We start from the raw sequence: 20,000 nt of genomic DNA, 5'->3' as shown, positions 1-20,000 counted from the left end.
TGTCCCGGGCGTCTGGTGCGGAACCTTAGAGTAAGAAACATCACCGTGCACCTTGGCCAACGTGCGCGACTCGACCGAGCGCGCACTGGCCGAGGTGCACACCGATTTCACCTGGGTGCGCGCGCAGCACCTCGGGCGCACCGGGGTGCGCGCACAACGCCCGGGTTGCACCGTGGCCTGTGTGCTCGGGGCGCCTCGGGTGCGCGCTCGGTGTCGCCCCCCGCGCGCGCGGTAGTGCGGGCAGCGCACCCCGGCCCGGCCCGGCCCCGACGAGAACGCAAACGGGCAAAAGGTTTATTCAAATAGCATTGCGACGCCCGGCGAAAAACTAAAAAAGGGTGCAACACCGGGACTTCCCGGGAGGTCACCCATCCCAGTACTACTCCGGCCCAAGCGCGCTTAACTGCGGAGTTCTGATGGGATCCGGTGCACTAACGCTGGTATGATCGCACCCGTTATGAGCTTGTCGCAGTGTGTACTTAGCAAACCGCGACCCACGTGCGAATCCACCCCGGCCACCCACCCCCGTCGAGGTGCACACCCTCCCTCGCGAAGTGCGCCCCGTTCGCCAAGTGTGAGCCCTGCCCGGGTGCGCGCACCTTGCTAGGGCGTCGGGTGTGCACCCGGCCCGGCCTACGTGCGTGCACCTGGACGGGGCGTCGTGTGCGTGCAGTGTCCCGTCTGCAACGCGGTGCCCACACACCACCTCGGGCGCAACGACCTGCGCTCACATGTGGGCCGAGTGCACCTTGGTGCATGTTCGGGGCGCCTCGGGTGCACGCTCGATCTTGCCCCGGTGCACCAAGGCGCTCGGTTTGCCCCGGGTGCGCACTTGGTGCAAGGTGGGCACCCAAAATAGGGATCAAGCACCAAAACACAAGTTTCGGGATGCAAAATGGGACCCAAGGACCACAAATGCGTTCCAAGACCCATGATGGGTCCACGAGAACAAAAATGTGTTCCGAGACTTAATAAACAAATATTGGGTTTTAGGAGAAGAAACATGCTCTGATGCCCAAAACGAGAATCGACCCCGAAAAGGCCACAGGCCAAAAGTGGGATGCGAGACAAAAAAAAATGGGACCCGAGGACCAAAATTGGGTTCCCAGGTCGAAGACAGGGCAACCGGACAAGAAACGACCTCTAAGGCTCGAAATGAGTCCCGACGACTAAAACTTGACAAGAAGCACCCATCAGGCACCCAACTCGACACCCATGGGATGCCGACCCACCCGGGCTTCCACCTAGCACACCTTGGCACCCACCCACCCTCGCACCCAACCTCGCACCCAACTTAGCACCTTTGAACCCACATTGGCACTCACCCTGACCCTGGCACCTTGGAACCCACATTGGCACTCACCTTGACCCTGGCACCCACCTTTGCACTCACCTTGGGACCCACCCTGGCTCCCACCTCGGCACCCACCCAGACACCCACCTTGGTTCCTTGGCACCCACCTTGGATCCTTGGCACCCACCCCGACACCCACCTTGGCACGCAACTTGGCTACTTGCCACCCACCTTGGCTCCTTGACGCCCACCCCGACAACCACCCCGTGACCTACCCTGGCTAGGGTTGGTGCACACCCACCCTGGTGCCCACCTTGGCACCCACCCCATGACCCACCTTGGCACGCACCTTAGTACCCACCCCGTTACCCACCCTAGGACCCACCCCGTGACCCACCTTGGCCAGGGTGGGTGCCTTGGTGCGCACAACTTGCCTGGGCTGCACACCAGGGCGGGCTCAAGATGGCACCCGCGTTCCGTTTTTTTCACTATCTTTCAAAACGGAAATTTTAAAATCTCGTTTTTTTTTTTTTTTTGCCTTTTCTGGAAATTAGTGAAGGCAGCGCATCAAAGGTGCGCAATGCTGGTGCGAACCCGGGAGCGCTCCGATGTGTGCTCCAAGGTGCGGCGTGCACGAAGTCCGAGCCCGGCTTGCCCCGGGTGCGCACCTCGCGTGCACCTTCGCCGGGGTGAGCACCTTGGCTGGGTTGCGCGCCCTGGTGCGCACCAAGGAGCGCTCTGAAGTGTGCTCCAAGGTGCGGCGTGCACGAAGTCGGAGCTCGGTTTGCCCCGGGTGTGCACCTCGGGTGCGCACCTCGCGTGCACCTTCGCTGCGGTGGGCACCTTGGCTGGGTTGCGCGCCTTGGTGGGCACCATGCAGTGCACGAAGTCGGAGCCCGGTTTGCCCCGGGCGCGCACCTCCGCCAGGGTGGGCACCTTGGTGCGCACAACTTGCCTGGGCTGCGCACCAGGAAGGGCTCAAGATGGCACCCGCGTTCCGTTTTTTTCACTATCTTTCAGAACGGAAATTTTAAAATATCGTTTTTTTTTGCCTTTTCTGGAAATTAGTGAAGGCAGCGCATCAAAGGTGCGCAACGCTGGTGCGAACCTGGGAGCGCTCCGATGTGTGCTCCAAGGTGCGGCGTGCACGAAGTCGGAGCCCGGTTTGCCCCGGGTGCGCCCTGGTGGGCACCATGGTGCGCACCAAGGAGCGCTCCGAAGTGTGCTCCAAGGTGCGGCCTGCACGAAGTCGGAGCCCGGTTTGCCCCGGGCGTGCACCGCGGGTGGGCACCTTGGTGCGCATGCCTTGCCTGGGCTGCGCACCAGGGCGGGCTCAAGATGGCACCCGCGTTCCGTTTTTTTCACTATCTTTCAAAACGGAAATTTTAAAATCTCATTTTTTTTTGCCTTTTCTGGAAATTAGTGAAGGCAGCGCATCAAAGGTGCGCACCTCGCTGCCCACCACGGTGCGCAACGCCGGTGGGCACCCGGGAGTGCTTCGAAGTGTGCTCCAAGGTGCTGCGTGCACGTTGTCGGAGCCCGGTTTGCCCCGGGTGCGCACCTCGCGTGCACCTTCGTCGGGGTGGGCACCTTGGCTGGGTTTGCCCCGGCTGCGCTCCGAAGCGGGGTTATTGGAGCGCCGCCTCTTTTTTTGTCGGAGCGTTTGGTGGGGTTTCTCGCATTGGCTCTTCCCAGGCCCGGTTGCCACCCTGGCGCGCACGAAGTCGGAAGTAGGGTTAATTGCCCGGGTGCGCACCTTTGCCAGGGTGGGCACCTTACCTGGGCTGTGCACCAGGGCGGGCTCAAGATGGCACCCGCGTTCCGTTTTTTTCACTATCTTTCAAAACGGAAATTTTAAAATCTCCTCTTTTTTTTGCCTTTTCTGGAAATTAGTGAAGGCAGCGCATCAAAGGTGCGCACCTCGCTGCCCACCTTGGTGTGCTCTGAGGTGCGCACCCGGGAGCGCTACGAAGTGTGCTCCAAGGTGCGGCGTGCACGTTGTCGGAGCCCGGTTTGCCCCGGGTGCGCACCTCGCCTGCACCTTGGCCGGGGTGGGCACCCTCGCTGGGTTTGCCCAGGGTGCGCTCCGAAGCGGGGTTACTGGAGCGCCCCCTCTTTTTTTGTCAGAGCGTTTGGTGGGGTTTCTCGCATTGGCTCTTCCCAGGCCCGGTTGTTGGGTGCGCTCCCACCCTGGCGCGCGCGAAGTTGGAAGTTGGGTTAATTGCCCGGGCGCGCACCTTCGCCAGGGTGGGCACCTTGGTGCGCACACCTTGGCTGGGCTGCGCACCAGGGCGGGCTCAAGATGGCACCAGCATTCCCTTTTTCTCACTATCTTTCAAAACGGAAATTTTAAAATCTCGTTTTTTTTTGCCTTTTATGGAAATTAGTGAAGGCATCGCATCAAAGGTGCGCACCTCGCTGCCCACCTTGGTGTGCTCCGAGGTGCCCACCACGGTGCGCTCCGAGGTGCCCACCACGGTGCGCAACGCCGGTGCGAACCCGGGAGCGCCCCGATGTGTGCTCCAAGGTGCGGCGTGCACGAAGCCGGACCCCGGTTTGCCCCGGGTGCGCACCTCGCGTGCACCTTGGTGCGCACACCTTGGCTGGGTTGCGCGGCCTGGTGGGCACCATGGTGCGCACCAAGGAGCGCTCCAAAGTGTGCTCCAAGGTGCGGCGTGCACGAAGTCCTAGCCCGGTTTGCCCCGGGTGCGCACCTTCGCCGCGGTGGGCACCATGGCGTGCACGAAGTCGGAGCCCGGTTTGCCCCGGGTGCGCACCTCGCGTGCACCTTCGCCGGGGTGGGCACCTCGGCTGGGTTGCGCGCCCTGGTGCGCACCAAGGAGCGCTCCGAAGTGTGCTCCAAGGTGCGGCGTGCACGAAGTCGGAGCCCGGTTTGCCCCGGGTGCGCACCTTCGCCGCGGTGGGCACCCTGGTGCGCACCATGGCGTGCACGAAGTCGGAGCCCGGTTTGCCCCGGGTGCGCACCTCGCGTGCACCTTCGGCGGGGTTGCGCGCCCTGGTGCGCACCAAGGAGCGCTCCGAAGTGTGCTCCAAGGTGCGGCGTGCACGAAGTCGGAGCCCGGTTTGCCCCGGGTGCGCACCTCGCGTGCACCTTCGGCGGGGTTGCGCGCCCTGGTGGGCACCATGGTGCGCACCAAGGAGCGCTCCGAAGTGTGCTCCAAGGTGCGGCGTGCACGAAGTCGGAGCCCGGTTTGCCCCGGGTGCGCACCTCGCGTGCACCTTCGCCGCGGTGGGCACCATGGCGTGCACGAAGTCGGAGCCCGGTTTGCCCCGGGTGCGCACCTCGCGTGCACCTTCGCCGGGGTGGGCACCTCGGCTGGGTTGCGCGCCCTGGTGCGCACCAAGGAGCGCTCCGAAGTGTGCTCCAAGGTGCGGCGTGCACGAAGTCGGAGCCCGGTTTGCCCCGGGTGCGCACCTCGCGTGCACCTTCGCCGCGGTGGGCACCATGGCGTGCACGAAGTCGGAGCCCGGTTTGCCCCGGGTGCGCACCCCGCGTGCACCTTCGCCGGGGTGGGCACCTCGGCTGGGTTGCGCGCCCTGGTGCGCACCAAGGAGCGCTCCGAAGTGTGCTCCAAGGTGCGGCGTGCACGAAGTCGGAGCCCGGTTTGCCCCGGGTGCGCACCTCGCGTGCACCTTCGCCGCGGTGGGCACCTTGGCTGGGTTGGGCACCATTGAGCGCTCCGAAGTGTGCTCCAAGGTGCGCACCATGGCCCTCCAAGGTGCGCAGCATGGCGTGCACGAAGTTGGAGCCCGGTTTGCCCCGGGTGCGCACCTCGCGTGCACCTTCGCCAGGGTGGGCACCTCGGTGCGCACACCTTCTCAATGTTTTCTTGCCTTTTCTGGAAATTGGTGAAGGCAGCGCATCAAAGGTGCGCACCTCGGTGTGCTCCGAGGTGCGAACCCGAGAGCGCTCCGAGGTGCCCACGAAGTCGAAAGTCGGGTTAATTGCATTGTTTTCCCCGGGTGCGCTCCGAGGTGCGCAACATCGGTGCGCACCAAGGAGGGCTCCGAAGTGTGCTCCAAGGTGCGCACGATTCGGAGCTCGGTTTGCCCGGGGTGCGCACACCTTGGCTGGGTTGCGCACCCTTTGTGCGCTCCAAGGTGCGCACGAAGTCGGAGCTCGGTTTGCCCCGGGTGCGCACCTTCGCCAGGGTGCGCACCTTGATGCGCACGCCTTGGCTGGGCTGCGCACCTTGGTGGGCGCCATGGTGCGCACCTTTCGTGCGCTCCAAGGTGCGCACGAAGTCGGAGCTCGGTTTGCCCCGGGTGCGCACCTTGGTGGGCGCCATGGTGCACTCCGAGGTGCCCAAGATTGGTGCGCACCAAGGAGCGCTCCGAAGTGCGCTCCAACGTGCGCAGGTGCGCGCGAAGTCGAAAGTTGGGTTAATTGTCCGGTTTGCCTCGGGTGCGCACCTTGCGTGCACCTTCGCCAGGGTGGGCGCCTTGGTGCGCACACCTTGGCTGGGCTGCGCACCCGGGCGCGCACACCTTGGCACCCGCGTTTCCTTCATTTTAAATTTTTTTTTTTTACAATCTCTCAAGTGGGAAATTCTATAATCTCAACTTTTTTTGCCTTTTCAGGAAACTTTTGAATGGAGCGCATCATTGGTGCGCTCCGAAGTGTGCTCCAAGGTGCGCACCTCTGGTGTGCTCCAAAGCTCTCTCCAGCTGCGTGCACCTGCCCCGGCCGCGCACCCGGCCCCGCCCAGCTTCGCTCACCTGTCCCGGGCGTCTGGTGCGGAACCTTAGAGTAAGAAACATCACCGTGCACCTTGGCCAACGTGCGCGACTCGACCGAGCGCGCACTGGCCGAGGTGCACACCGATTTCACCTGGGTGCGCGCGCAGCACCTCGGGCGCACCGGGGTGCGCGCACAACGCCCGGGTTGCACCGTGGCCTGTGTGCTCGGGGCGCCTCGGGTGCGCGCTCGGTGTCGCCCCCCGCGCGCGCGGTAGTGCGGGCAGCGCACCCCGGCCCGGCCCGGCCCCGACGAGAACGCAAACGGGCAAAAGGTTTATTCAAATAGCATTGCGACGCCCGGCGAAAAACTAAGAAAGGGTGCAACACCGGGACTTCCCGGGAGGTCACCCATCCCAGTACTACTCCGGCCCAAGCGCGCTTAACTGCGGAGTTCTGATGGGATCCGGTGCACTAACGCTGGTATGATCGCACCCGTTATGAGCTTGTCGCAGTGTGTACTTAGCAAACCGCGACCCACGTGCGAATCCACCCCGGCCACCCACCCCCGTCGAGGTGCACACCCTCCCTCGCGAAGTGCGCCCCGTTCGCCAAGTGTGAGCCCTGCCCGGGTGCGCGCACCTTGCTAGGGCGTCGGGTGTGCACCCGGCCCGGCCTACGTGCGTGCACCTGGACGGGGCGTCGTGTGCGTGCAGTGTCCCGTCTGCAACGCGGTGCCCACACACCACCTCGGGCGCAACGACCTGCGCTCACATGTGGGCCGAGTGCACCTTGGTGCATGTTCGGGGCGCCTCGGGTGCACGCTCGATCTTGCCCCGGTGCACCAAGGCGCTCGGTTTGCCCCGGGTGCGCACTTGGTGCAAGGTGGGCACCCAAAATAGGGATCAAGCACCAAAACACAAGTTTCGGGATGCAAAATGGGACCCAAGGACCACAAATGCGTTCCAAGACCCATGATGGGTCCACGAGAACAAAAATGTGTTCCGAGACTTAATAAACAAATATTGGGTTTTAGGAGAAGAAACATGCTCTGATGCCCAAAACGAGAATCGACCCCGAAAAGGCCACAGGCCAAAAGTGGGATGCGAGACAAAAAAAAATGGGACCCGAGGACCAAAATTGGGTTCCCAGGTCGAAGACAGGGCAACCGGACAAGAAACGACCTCTAAGGCTCGAAATGAGTCCCGACGACTAAAACTTGACAAGAAGCACCCATCAGGCACCCAACTCGACACCCATGGGATGCCGACCCACCCGGGCTTCCACCTAGCACACCTTGGCACCCACCCACCCTCGCACCCAACCTCGCACCCAACTTAGCACCTTTGAACCCACATTGGCACTCACCCTGACCCTGGCACCTTGGAACCCACATTGGCACTCACCTTGACCCTGGCACCCACCTTTGCACTCACCTTGGGACCCACCCTGGCTCCCACCTCGGCACCCACCCAGACACCCACCTTGGTTCCTTGGCACCCACCTTGGATCCTTGGCACCCACCCCGACACCCACCTTGGCACGCAACTTGGCTACTTGCCACCCACCTTGGCTCCTTGACGCCCACCCCGACAACCACCCCGTGACCTACCCTGGCTAGGGTTGGTGCACACCCACCCTGGTGCCCACCTTGGCACCCACCCCATGACCCACCTTGGCACGCACCTTAGTACCCACCCTGTTACCCACCCTAGGACCCACCCCGTGACCCACCTTGGCCAGGGTGGGTGCACCCACCCTGGTGCCCACCTTGGCACCCACCCATCCTAGCACCCAGCCTGTGACCGGGCTTGGAACCCAACCTTGCACCCGTCTTGGCCAGTGTGGGTGCGCACCCATCCTGGCACCCACGTTGTGACACACCCTTTAACCCACGCACCCTAGCAGCCACGTTGGCACCCACCTTGGAACACAACCTAGCAACTTGGCACCCACCCCGTGACCCACCTTGGCATCCACCATAGCAGTCGCCCACTTGGCACCCACCTTGGAACCCAAGTTGGCACCCACCTCGGCACCCACCTTGACACTTGTGGACCCACCTTGCCACTCACCCTAGCATCGACCCATCCTAGCACCCACCCTGGCACCTTTGCACCCTAGCACTCACCCATCCTAGCACCTAACCTGTGACCCACCTTGACACTCACCCTCGCACCCACCTTGGAACCCAACCTAGCACCCACCCACCCTGACACCAACCCTAGCACCTACCCACCCTTGCACCCACCCTGTGACCCATCTTGGCACCCACCCATCCTACCACTCAACCTATCACCCACCTTCTCACCCACCTTGGCATCCACCTTAGCACCCACCCACACTGGCACCTTGGCACCCACCTCGGGCAAGGTGGGTGCACACCCACCCTGACACCCAATTTAGAACCAACCGAGCATGTTACCCACCTTGGCACCCACATTGCAGCCCACCCTAGTACCCACCCTATGACCCACATTGGCATCCACACCCTAGCACCCAGGCACCTCGACACCCGCCTTGACACGCACCCTAGCACTAAACCTGTGACCCACCTTGGAACTCACCCTAGAACCCACCCACCCTGTGAACCACCTTGGCATCCACCTTAGCACCCACCCACCTTGGCACCCACTCTAGCACTCACCCATCCTAACACCCAACTTGTTACCCACCTTGGCACCCGCCCTCGCGTCCACCTTGAAACCCACCCTAGCACCCACCCACGCAGGAGCCCACCTTGGCACCCAACCTAACACCCACGCATCCTGGCACCCAACTTGTGACCCACCTTGGAACCCACCCTAGTACCCACCTTTGAACCCACTATATCACCAACCCACCTTGGCACCCACCCTATGACCCTCTTTGGAATCCACCCTAGCACGCACCCACCCTGGCACCCACCATGGAGCGCACCCTAGCACCCACCCACCTCGGCACGCACCTCAACACCCACCTTGGTGTGCGCACTGCGCCAACCTCTCAAAGACCCTATGTGGTGCGCTCCAAAGTGTACACCTTTGGTGCGCTCCAAGGTGCGCACCTTTGGTGCACACCGAGGTGCACACCAAAGTGTGCACCGAGGTGAGCACCAAAGTGCACTCCAAGGTGCACACCAAGGCGTGCACCTTTGGTGCGGTCAATGCAAACGAATTCGGAAGTTGGGGTCGATGTCCTAATCGCTGCTGCAGACTACACGTATGAGAATCGGACAAATAGCTTTATATAGGGGAGGTGTTGCGTTTGATGGGTCGACTCCCCTGGTTGTGTGCACTGCACCAACTTCAAAGACCCTGTCTTGTTTAAGAAGTCAAAAGTTGGGGTGGATGTCCTAATCATTGCTGCAGTCTACGCATGTATGAGAATCAGACAAATAGCTTATATAGGGGAGGTGTTGCATTCGGTGGGTTGACTCCCCTGGTTGTGCGCACTGCGCCAACCTCAAAGACCCCGCATAGCAGAAGAAGTCGGAAGTCGGATTTTGGTGAGCACCAAGGCGTGCACCTTTGGTGCGGTCAACGCAGACGAATTCAGAAGTTGGGGTGGATGTCCTAATCGTTGTTGCAGGCTACACATGTATGAGAATCAGACAAATAGCTTATATAGGGGAGGTGTTGGGTTTGATGGGTCAACTCCCTTGGTTGTGCGCATTACGCCAACCTCAAAGACCTTGTTTTCGTTAAGAAGTCAAAAGTTGGGGTCAATGTCCTAATGGCTCCTGTAGGCTACACATGTATGAGAATCGGACAAATAGCTTATATAGGGGAGGTGTTGGGTTTGATGGGTCGACTCCCCTGGTTGTGCGCATTACGTCAACCTCAAAGACCTTGTTTTCGTTAAGAAGTCAAAAGTTGGGGTCGATGTCCTAATTGCTCCTGTAGACTACACATGTATGAGAATCAGACAAATAGCTTATATAGGGGAGGTGTTGGGTTTGATGGGTTGACTCCCCTAGTTGTTCGCATTACACCAACCTCAAAGACCTTGTTTTCGTTTAGAAGCCGAAAGTTGGGGTCGATGTCCTAATTGCTCCTGCAGGCTACGCATGTATGAGAATCAGACAAATAGCTTATATAGGGGAGGTGTTGGGTTTGATGGGTCGACTCCCCTGGTTGTGCGCATTGCGCCAACCTCAAAGACCCTGCATTGCGGATGAAGTCGAAAGTCAGAGTTTGGTGTGCTACAAGGTGTGGTCGAAGGTGCTCACCTAGGTGTGCACCTTTGGAGCGCAGGAAAAGTGCCCTCCAAAAGTGCGCACCTTTGGAGTGCACAAAAGTGCCCTCCAAAAGTGCGCACCTTTGGAGCGCACAAAAGTGCCCTCCAAAAAGTGCCCTCCAAAAGTGCGCACCTTTGGAGCGCACAAAAGTGCCCTCCAAAAAGTGCCCTCCAAAAGTGCGCACCTTTGGAGTGCAGAAAAGTGCCCTCCAAAAAGTGCCCTCCAAAAGTGTGCACCTTTGGAGTGCACAAAAGTGCCCTCCAAAAGTGCGCACCTTTGGAGCGCAGAAAAGTGCCCTCCAAAAAGTGCCCTCCAAAAGTGCGCACCTTTGGAGCGCAGAAAAGTGCCCTCCAAAAAGTGCCCTCCAAAAGTGCGCACCTTTGGAGCGCAGAAAAGTGCCCTCCAAAAAGTGCCCTCCAAAAGTGCGCACCTTTGGAGCGCAGAAAAGTGCCCTCCAAAAAGTGCCCTCCAAAAGTGCGCACCTTTGGAGCGCACAAAAGTGCCCTCCAAAAAGTGCCCTCCAAAAGTGCGCACCTTTGGAGCGCACAAAAGTGCCCTCCAAAAGTGCGCACCTTTGGAGCGCACAAAAGTGCCCTCCAAAAGTGCGCACTTTTGGTGCGCACCAAGGCGCTGGTTCGGTCGTTGCAGGCGAGTTCGGAAGTTGGGGTCGATGTCCTGAGCGGAGGTGCAAACTACACAGGTGTCGGAATCGGACAAATAGCTTATATAGGGGAGGTGTATGCTTCGATGGGTCGACTCCCCAGGTTGAGCGCACCGCGCCAACCTCAAAGACCCTACGGTATGGATGAAGTCGGAAGTTGGGTCCGATGACCGATTCGATTAGTAGGTATGCTCATGAGGTCGGAATTTGGGTCCGATGACCTGCCATGTGCAGGAAGGCGAATGTTGGCACTGTGCGTTGCAAGGTGCACACCAAGGTGCTGGTGCGGTCTTTTTAGTCGAGTTCGGAAGTTGGGGTCGATGTCCTGATCGGAGGTGCAAGCTACACAGGTGTGGGAATCGGACAAATAGCTTATATAGGGGAGGTGTATGCTTCGTTGGGTCGACTCCCCGGGTTGAGCGCACCGCGCCAACCTCAAAGACCCTACGGTATGGATGAAGTCGGAAGTTGGGTCCGATGACCGATTCGATATGTAGGCATACTCGCGAGGTCGGAATTTGGGTCCGATGACCTGCCATGTGCAGGAAGGCGAATGTTGGCACTGTGCGTTGCAAGGTGCGCACCAAGGCGCTGGTTCGGTCGTTGCAGGCGAGTTCGGAAGTTGGGGTCGATGTCCTGATCGGAGGTGCAAACTACACAGGTGTGGGAATCGGACAAATAGCTTATATAGGGGAGGTGTATGCTTCGTTGGGTCGACTCCCCGGGTTGAGCGCACCGCGCCAACCTCAAAGACCCTACGGTATGGATGAAGTCGGAAGTTGTGTCCGATGACCGATTCGATATGTAGGCATACTCGCGAGGTCGGAATTTGGGTCCGATGACCTGCCATGTGCAGGAAGGCGAATGTTGGGACTGTGCGTCGCAAGGTGCGCACCAAGGCGCTGGTGCCGTCGTTGCAGTCGAGTTCGGAAGTTGGGGTCGATGTCCTGGTCAGAGGTGCAAACTACACAGGTGTGGGAATCGGACAAATAGCTTATATAGGGGAGGTGTATGCTTCGATGGGTCGACTCCCCGGGTTGAGCGCACCGCGCCAACCTCAAAGACCCTACAGTATGGATGAAGTCGGAAGTTGGGTCCGATGACCGATTCGATACGTAGGCATATTGGCGAGGTCTGAATTTGTGTCCGATGACCTGCCATGCGCAGGAAGGCGGAATTTGGGTCCGATGACCGAGTTGATGGCGTGCCATGCGCAGAAAGGCGGAATTTGGGTCCGATGACCGAGTTGATGTTGATGGCCCGCCATGCACAGGAAGGCGGAATTTGGGTCCGATGACCGATTTGAAGGCGTGCCATGCGCAGAAAGGCGGAGTTTGGGTCCGATGACCGAGTTGATATTGATGGCCCGCCATGCGCAGGAAGGCGGAATTTGGGTCCGATGACCTGACATACGCATGGAGTCCGACTCGGGGGCCGATGTTCGATTCGATGACTTGCATTGTGGGTAAAGTCGGAAGTTGTGGTCTTTGACCCGATTCGATGACCAGACTTCGGCTGCTTGAGAATCGGACAAATAACTTATATAGGGGAGGTAGTGTTCTCGAGCATCCTCCCCCCGTGCCCGTTTATGTCGATTGATGCTGGTGCTCGACTGGTTGGAGCGCTCGGATGCAAAAATCTTGCACCAGGATTTATCGATTGTGATGGACACGGCAAGTCTCCTGATTGCTATGCAGGAGCTCATCGTGAATCTCTATGCGGCCTTGGTATGGACTCGACCTGCGGAATGGTTCGGCAATGGTAGTCGCTCCAACACGTCCTTGCAATGGCCACAGAGGTGATTCGACTAGAGCTCCAGTCTAGCTTTTGGGTTGCTTGGCGGACTGGTATAGCCGCGATCGAGTTCCGGCCATGAACGTTTTAGATAGCTCTTGGGCTTTCTGGGACGGAAGTCGGAAGTTTGGGCTGTTGTCCGATTTGATGACCATTCTTCGGATGTGTGAGAATCGGACAAATAACTTATATAGGGGACTGTGTTGTCTCACGCAGCCCCCTCCGTGCCCCTCTATCTCGACCGATGTTGGTGCTTGAAAGGGTTGGGATCGCTCGGATTTATAAACGTGCACCACCATTTGTCGAGTGTGAGGGACGCGGCAGGTCTCCTAAATGCTATACGGGCGCTCTCTGAGAATCTCTATCCGGCCTCGACACAGACTAGTCTTGCTGAATGGTTTGGCACTGGTAGTCGATCCAACACGTCGTTGTTGTGGCCGCCTAGGCGATTCGATTCGAGCCCCCGTCTAGCTTTTGGGTTGCTTGGCGGATTTTGCCCTATCCGCAAGTGAGCTCGGTCCCTAAACGTTCGAGAAACCCGATTGCTATGCGCCGACTCTCTTTCTTGCGAGCCTCCATCTAGCTTTTGGGTCTCTACGGAACGGAAGTCGGAATCTGGGACCGTTGTTTGATTCGACGAGGCAGACTACGGTTGTGCGAGAATCGGACAAATAACTTATATAGGGGAGGTGTTGACTGGAGCATTCTCCCCCGTGCCCCTCTAACTCGACCAATGCTGGCGCTCGAACGGTGGTAGCGCTCGGATTTTCGTTGACCGCCAGCATTGGTCGATTTAGAGGGGCATGCGAGATTCCCGAATGCTATGCGAGGGCTCTAACGGAAATGTCTATTGGTTTCGGTATGGATGCAATTGCGAGTGGTTCGGCAAAGGTAGTCGTTCCGATGCGTCCATGTCGTGGCCAAATCGATAATTCGATTTGAGCCCTCGTATAGCATTTGGGTCTCTCGATGTGATTCCGCATTCCAGTCCCTTTGGGCACTGCTTGAGCCGCATCCCAGGGGGTTCCCTTCCCAATAATCTGCCTCGCAACCCGATTGCTATGCGGTGAGGCTCCTCGGCCGCCTCGGAACTATCTGTGTATCAGACGCATCGCGGGATAAGGGGTTGGCAACGGTAGTCGCCCCAAGCGCGTCCGATGCTTGGACCATTCCGAGGCGGCCCTGAAGCCTCTTCCGTCTAGCCGTTGGGTCCTTCTCGCCGCATCCCTTGCCTCGCACCCCGATTGCTATGCGGTGAGGCTCCTCGGCCGCCTTGGAACTATCTGTGTATCAGACGCATCGCGGGATAAGGGGTTGTCACTGGTAGTCGCCCCAAGCGCGTCCGATGCTTGGACCATTCCGAGGCGGCCCTGAAGCCTCTTCCGTCTAGCCGTTGGGTCCTTCTCGCCGCATCCCTCGACTCGCACCCCGATTGCTATGCGGTGAGGCTCCTCGGCCGCCTTGGAACTATCTGTGTATCGGACGCGTCGCGGGATAAGGGGTTGTCACTGGTAGTCGCCCCAAGCGCGTCCGATGCTTGGACCATTCCGAGGCGGCCCTGAAGCCTCTTCCGTCTAGCCGTTGGGTCCTTCTCGCCGCATCCCTCGCCTCGCACCCCGATTGCTATGCGGTGAGGCTCCTCGGCCGCCTTGGAACTATCTGTGTATCGGACGCGTCGCGGGATAAGGGGTTGTCACTGGTAGTCGCCCCAAGCGCGTGCGATGCATGGACCATTCCCAGGCGGCCCTGAAGCCTCTTCCGTCTAGCCGTTGGGTCCTTCTCGCCGCATCCCTCGCCTCGCACCCCGATTGCTATGCGGTGAGGCTCCTCGGCCGCCTTGGAACTATCTGTGTATCGGACGCGTCGCGGGATAAGGGGTTGTCACTGGTAGTCGCCCCAAGCGCGTCCGATGCTTGGACCATTCCGAGGCGGCCCTGAAGCCTCTTCCGTCTAGCCGTTGGGTCCTTCTCGCCGCATCCCTCGCCTCGCACCCCGATTGCTATGCGGTGAGGCTCCTCGGCCGCCTTGGAACTATCTGTGTATCGGACGCGTCGCGGGATAAGGGGTTGTCACTGGTAGTCGCCCCAAGCGCGTCCGATGCTTGGACCATTCCGAGGCGGCCCTGAAGCCTCTTCCGTCTAGCCGTTGGGTCCTTCTCGCCGCATCCCTCGCCTCGCACCCCGATTGCTATGCGGTGCGGCTCCTCGGCCGCCTTGGAACTATCTGTGTATCGGACGCGTCGCGGGATAAGGGGTTGTCACTGGTAGTCGCCCCAAGCGCGTCCGATGCTTGGACCATTCCGAGGCGGCCCTGAAGCCTCTTCCGTCTAGCCGTTGGGTCCTTCTCGCCGCATCCCTCGCCTCGCACCCCGATTGCTATGCGGTGAGGCTCCTCGGCCGCCTTGGAACTATCTGTGTATCGGACGCATCGCGGGATAAGGGGTTGTCACTGGTAGTCGCCCCAAGCGCGTCCGATGCTTGGACCATTCCGAGGCGGCCCTGAAGCCTCTTCCGTCTAGCCGTTGGGTCCTTCTCGCCGCATCCCTCGCCTCGCACCCCGATTGCTATGCGGTGAGGCTCCCCGGCCGCCTTGGAACTATCTGTGTATCGGACGCGTCGCGGGATAAGGGGTTGTCACTGGTAGTCGCCCCAAGCGCGTCCGATGCTTGGACCATTCCGAGGCGGCCCTGAAGCCTCTTCCGTCTAGCCGTTGGGTCCTTCTCGCCGCATCCCTCGCCTCGCACCCCGATTGCTATGCGGTGAGGCTCCTCGGCCGCCTTGGAACTATCTGTGTATCGGACGCGTCGCGGGATAAGGGGTTGTCACTGGTAGTCGCCCCAAGCGCGTCCGATGCTTGGACCATTCCGAGGCGGACCTGAAGCCTCTTCCGTCTAGCCGTTGGGTCCTTCTCGCCGCATCCCTCGCCTCGCACCCCGATTGCTATGCGGTGAGGCTCCTCGGCCGCCTTGGAACTATCTGTGTATCGGACGCGTCGCGGGATAAGGGGTTGTCACTGGTAGTCGCCCCAAGCGCGTCCGATGCTTGGACCATTCCGAGGCGGCCCTGAAGCCTCTTCCGTCTAGCCGTTGGGTCCTTCTTGCCGCATCCCTCGCCTCGCACCCCGATTGCTATGCGGTGAGGCTCCTCGGCCGCCTTGGAACTATCTGTGTATCGGACGCGTCGCGGGATAAGGGGTTGTCACTGGTAGTCGCCCCAAGCGCGTCCGATGCTTGGACCATTCCGAGGCGGCCCTGAAGCCTCTTCCGTCTAGCCGTTGGGTCCTTCTCGCCGCATCCCTCGCCTCGCACCCCGATTGCTATGCGGTGAGGCTCCTCGGCCGCCTTGGAACTATCTGTGTATCGGACGCATCGCGGGATAAGGGGTTGTCACTGGTAGTCGCCCCAAGCGCGTCCGATGCTTGGACCATTCCGAGGCGGCCCTGAAGCCTCTTCCGTCTAGCCGTTGGGTCCTTCTCGCCGCATCCCTCGCCTCGCACCCCGATTGCTATGCGGTGAGGCTCCTCGGCCGCCTTGGAACTATCTGTGTATCGGACGCGTCGCGGGATAAGGGGTTGTCACTGGTAGTCGCCCCAAGCGCGTCCGATGCTTGGACCATTCCGAGGCGGACCTGAAGCCTCTTCCGTCTAGCCGTTGGGTCCTTCTCGCCGCATCCCTCGCCTCGCACCCCGATTGCTATGCGGTGAGGCTCCTCGGCCGCCTTGGAACTATCTGTGTATCGGACGCGTCGCGGGATAAGGGGTTGTCACTGGTAGTCGCCCCAAGCGCGTCCGATGCTTGGACCATTCCGAGGCGGCCCTGAAGCCTCTTCCGTCTAGCCGTTGGGTCCTTCTTGCCGCATCCCTCGCCTCGCACCCCGATTGCTATGCGGTGAGGCTCCTCGGCCGCCTTGGAACTATCTGTGTATCGGACGCGTCGCGGGATAAGGGGTTGTCACTGGTAGTCGCCCCAAGCGCGTCCGATGCTTGGACCATTCCGAGGCGGCCCTGAAGCCTCTTCCGTCTAGCCGTTGGGTCCTTCTCGCCGCATCCCTCGCCTCGCACCCCGATTGCTATGCGGTGAGGCTCCTCGGCCGCCTTGGAACTATCTGTGTATCGGACGCATCGCGGGATAAGGGGTTGTCACTGGTAGTCGCCCCAAGCGCGTCCGATGCTTGGACCATTCCGAGGCGGCCCTGAAGCCTCTTCCGTCTAGCCGTTGGGTCCTTCTCGCCGCATCCCTCGCCTCGCACCCCGATTGCTATGCGGTGAGGCTCCTCGGCCGCCTTGGAACTATCTGTGTATCGGACGCGTCGCGGGATAAGGGGTTGTCACTGGTAGTCGCCCCAAGCGCGTCCGATGCTTGGACCATTCCGAGGCGGACCTGAAGCCTCTTCCCTCTAGCCGTTGGGGCTTTCTCGCCGCATCCCTCGCCTCGCACCCCGATTGCTATTCGGTGAGGCTCCTCGGCCGCCTTGGAACTATCTGTGTATCGGACGCATCGCGGGATAAGGGGTTGGCAGTGGTAGTCGCCCCAAGCGCGTCCGATGCTTGGACCATTCCGAGGCGGCCCTGCAGCCTCTTCCGTCTAGCCGTTGGGGCCATCTCGCTGCATCCCCCACCTCGCACCACGATTGCTATGCGGTGAGGCTCCTTGGCCGCCTCGGAACTATCTGTGTATCGGACGCATCGCGGGATAAGGGGTTGTCACTGGTAGTCGCCCCAAGCGCGTCCGATGCTTGGACTATTCCGAGGCGGCCCTGCAGCCTCTTCCGTCTAGCCGTTGGGGCCATCTCGCCGCATCCCCCAGCTCCTCGGCCGCCTCGGAACTATCTGTGTATCGGACGCATCGCGGGATAAGGGGTTGGCAGTGGTAGTCGCCCCAAGCGCGTTCGATGCTTGGACTATTCCGAGGCGGCCCCGCAGCCTCTTCCGTCTACCCTTTGGGGCCATCTCGCCGCATCCCTCGCCTCGCACCCCGATTGCTATGCGGTGAGGCTCCTCGGCCGCCTGGGAACTATCTTCGTATCGGATGCATCGCGGGATAAGGGGTTGTCACTGGTAGTCGCCCCAAGCGCGTCCGATGCTTGGACTATTCCGAGGCGGCCCTGTGGCCTCTTCCGTCTAGCCGTTGGGGCCATCTCGCCGCATCCCTCACCTCGCACCCCCATTGCTATGCGGTGAGGCTCCTCGGCCGCCTTGGAACTGTCTTCGTATCGGAAGCATCGCGGGATAAGGGGTTGTCACTGGTAGTCGCCCCAAGCGCGTCCGATGCTTGGACTATTCCGAGGCGGCCCTGCAGCCTCTTCCGTCTAGCCGTTGGGGCCATCTCGCCGCATCCCCCACCTCGCACCCGGATTGCTATGCGGTGAGGCTCCTCGGCCGCCTTGGAACTATCTTCGTATCGGACGCATCGCGGGATAAGGGGTTGTCACTGGTAGTCGCCCCAAGCGCGTCCGATGCTTGGACTATTCCGACGCGGCCCTGTGGCCTCTTCTGTCTAGCCGTTGGGGCCATCTCGCCGCATCCCCCACCTCGCACCCCGATTGCTATGCGGTGAGGCTCCTCGGCCGCCTTGGAACCATCTTCGTATCGGACGCATCGCGGGATGAGGGGTTGTCACTGGTAGTCGCCCCAAGCGCGTCCGATGCTTGGACCATTCCGAGGCGGCCCTGAAGCCTCTTCCGTCTAGCCGTTGGGGCCTTCCCGCCCCATCCCTCGCCTCGCACCCCCGATTGCTATGCGGTGAGGCTCCTCGGCCGCCTTGGAACCATCTGTGTATCGGACGCATCGCGGGATAAGGGGTTGGCACTGGTAGTCGCCCCAAGCGCGTCCGATGCTTGGAGCATTCCGAGGTGGCCCTGAAGCCTCTTCCGTCTAGCCGTTGGGGCCTTCCCGCCCCATCCCTCGCCTCGCACCCCGATTGATATGCGGTGAGGCTCCTCGGCCGCCTTGGAACTATCTGTGTATCGGACGCATCGCGGGATAAGGGGTTGGCACTGGTAGTCGTCCCAATCGCGTCCGATGCTTGGACCATTCCGAGGCGGCCCTGCAGCCTCTTCCGTTTAGCCGTCGGGGCCTTCCCGCCGCATCCCTCGCCTCGCATCCCGATTCCTATGCGGTGAGTCTTCTCGGCCGCCGCGGAACTATACCTGTTATTGCTACTGCATCCTTCGGCTGGTAACCTCCTCTGCCGCCTTGGAACGTTCTCTTTGTCGGACGCGTCGCGGGATAAGGGGTTGGCACTGGTAGTCGCCCCAAGCGCGCCCGATGCATAGACCGCTCCGAGTTGACCTTGCTTTCAGCCTCTCACATGCATAGACCTCTCTGAGTCGACCCTGCAGCCTCTCACGTTTAGCCTTTGGAATCTCGCCTCACAACATGATTGCTATCCTTGATGCATCCCTTGCCTCGAGCCCTGATTGCTTTCTTGGCTGCATCCCTCCTCTCCTCACAGCCCGGTTGTCATCACTGCTTCATCCGTCGCTTCATGCATTCTGGCTGCTGGGCCCTTCCCACCGCACACCTCGATTGCTATCTCTTCTGCATCACACACCCCGATTGCTATCTCTGCTACATCCCTCGGCTCTCACTTCTGCATCCTTCGCCTCCCACCTCGATTGCTATCAATGCTGCATCCGTAACCTCACACCCCGATTGCTATGCGGGGAGGCTCCTTGGCCGCCTTGGAAATTTCTGTGTGTCGGACGCACCGCGGGATAAGGGGTTGGCACTGGTAGTCGCCCCAAGTGCGCCCGATTCTTAGACCGCTTCGAGGTGACCTCGTAGCCTCTTTCGTCCAGGCTTCCTGCCTTCAACGCCCTTTTTACACCTCGATTGCTATGCGCGGGCTCGTTGGCGTCTATCACCTCTCTGCGAAGAGTGGCACGATGATTGTTGGGGTAAATCGTAGCAGTCCGATCTCTGGCCTTGGGCCATTGTGAGGGCTGATCGATTTCCTGTGCGCATCTCGTGTTCGCCCAGTAACAGACTCGACGACTTGTAATCGGTCTTGTTCCCGATTGTTCCTGGAGGTAGTCTTCGGAACTCTTGGATTTGACCTGTCACTCGAACTGTCCTCTTCCGAGGATGCTTGTGTGTGTGTGCTTGTGCCATTTCCTTGGCGGTATTAACGAGATATTAAAGAGCGGAGTGAGCGCCTCGCCCAGCTATGTTTGGGGCTCTCACTCCCTTACCCGGTGTGCGACCGCTTTGCACGTAGGTTGCGGAGCATCGCGACTCTTTCGATGTTTGGCGGTTGTCTTCCGGTGATGCGTTGGTCCCGAAGTGCACGTTACTAGCATTTCTGCCATTGTTCTCGATCTTTGGCACGTTCCTTC

The 20,000-nt window shown here is 60.3% G+C and overlaps 2 non-coding genes across 2 annotated transcripts; both read right to left on the bottom strand.

The window, feature by feature from the left end:
* Nucleotides 1–335: 335 nt before the first annotated feature.
* On the bottom strand, nucleotides 336–454 carry LOC131869471 (5S ribosomal RNA). The gene has a single exon (XR_009367854.1). It is a non-coding gene; the product is annotated as a 5S ribosomal RNA (ribosomal RNA).
* Nucleotides 455–6,370: 5,916 nt separating this feature from the next.
* On the bottom strand, nucleotides 6,371–6,489 carry LOC131869470 (5S ribosomal RNA). Its single transcript, XR_009367853.1, has one exon. It is a non-coding gene; the product is annotated as a 5S ribosomal RNA (ribosomal RNA).
* Nucleotides 6,490–20,000: the final 13,511 nt, after the last annotated feature.

This window comes from Cryptomeria japonica, unplaced genomic scaffold, assembly GCF_030272615.1.
Source record: "Cryptomeria japonica unplaced genomic scaffold, Sugi_1.0 HiC_scaffold_248, whole genome shotgun sequence".
In the NCBI taxonomy this organism is placed as follows: domain Eukaryota; kingdom Viridiplantae; phylum Streptophyta; class Pinopsida; order Cupressales; family Cupressaceae; genus Cryptomeria; species Cryptomeria japonica.
This window is presented reverse-complemented; position numbering and strand designations above follow the sequence as displayed.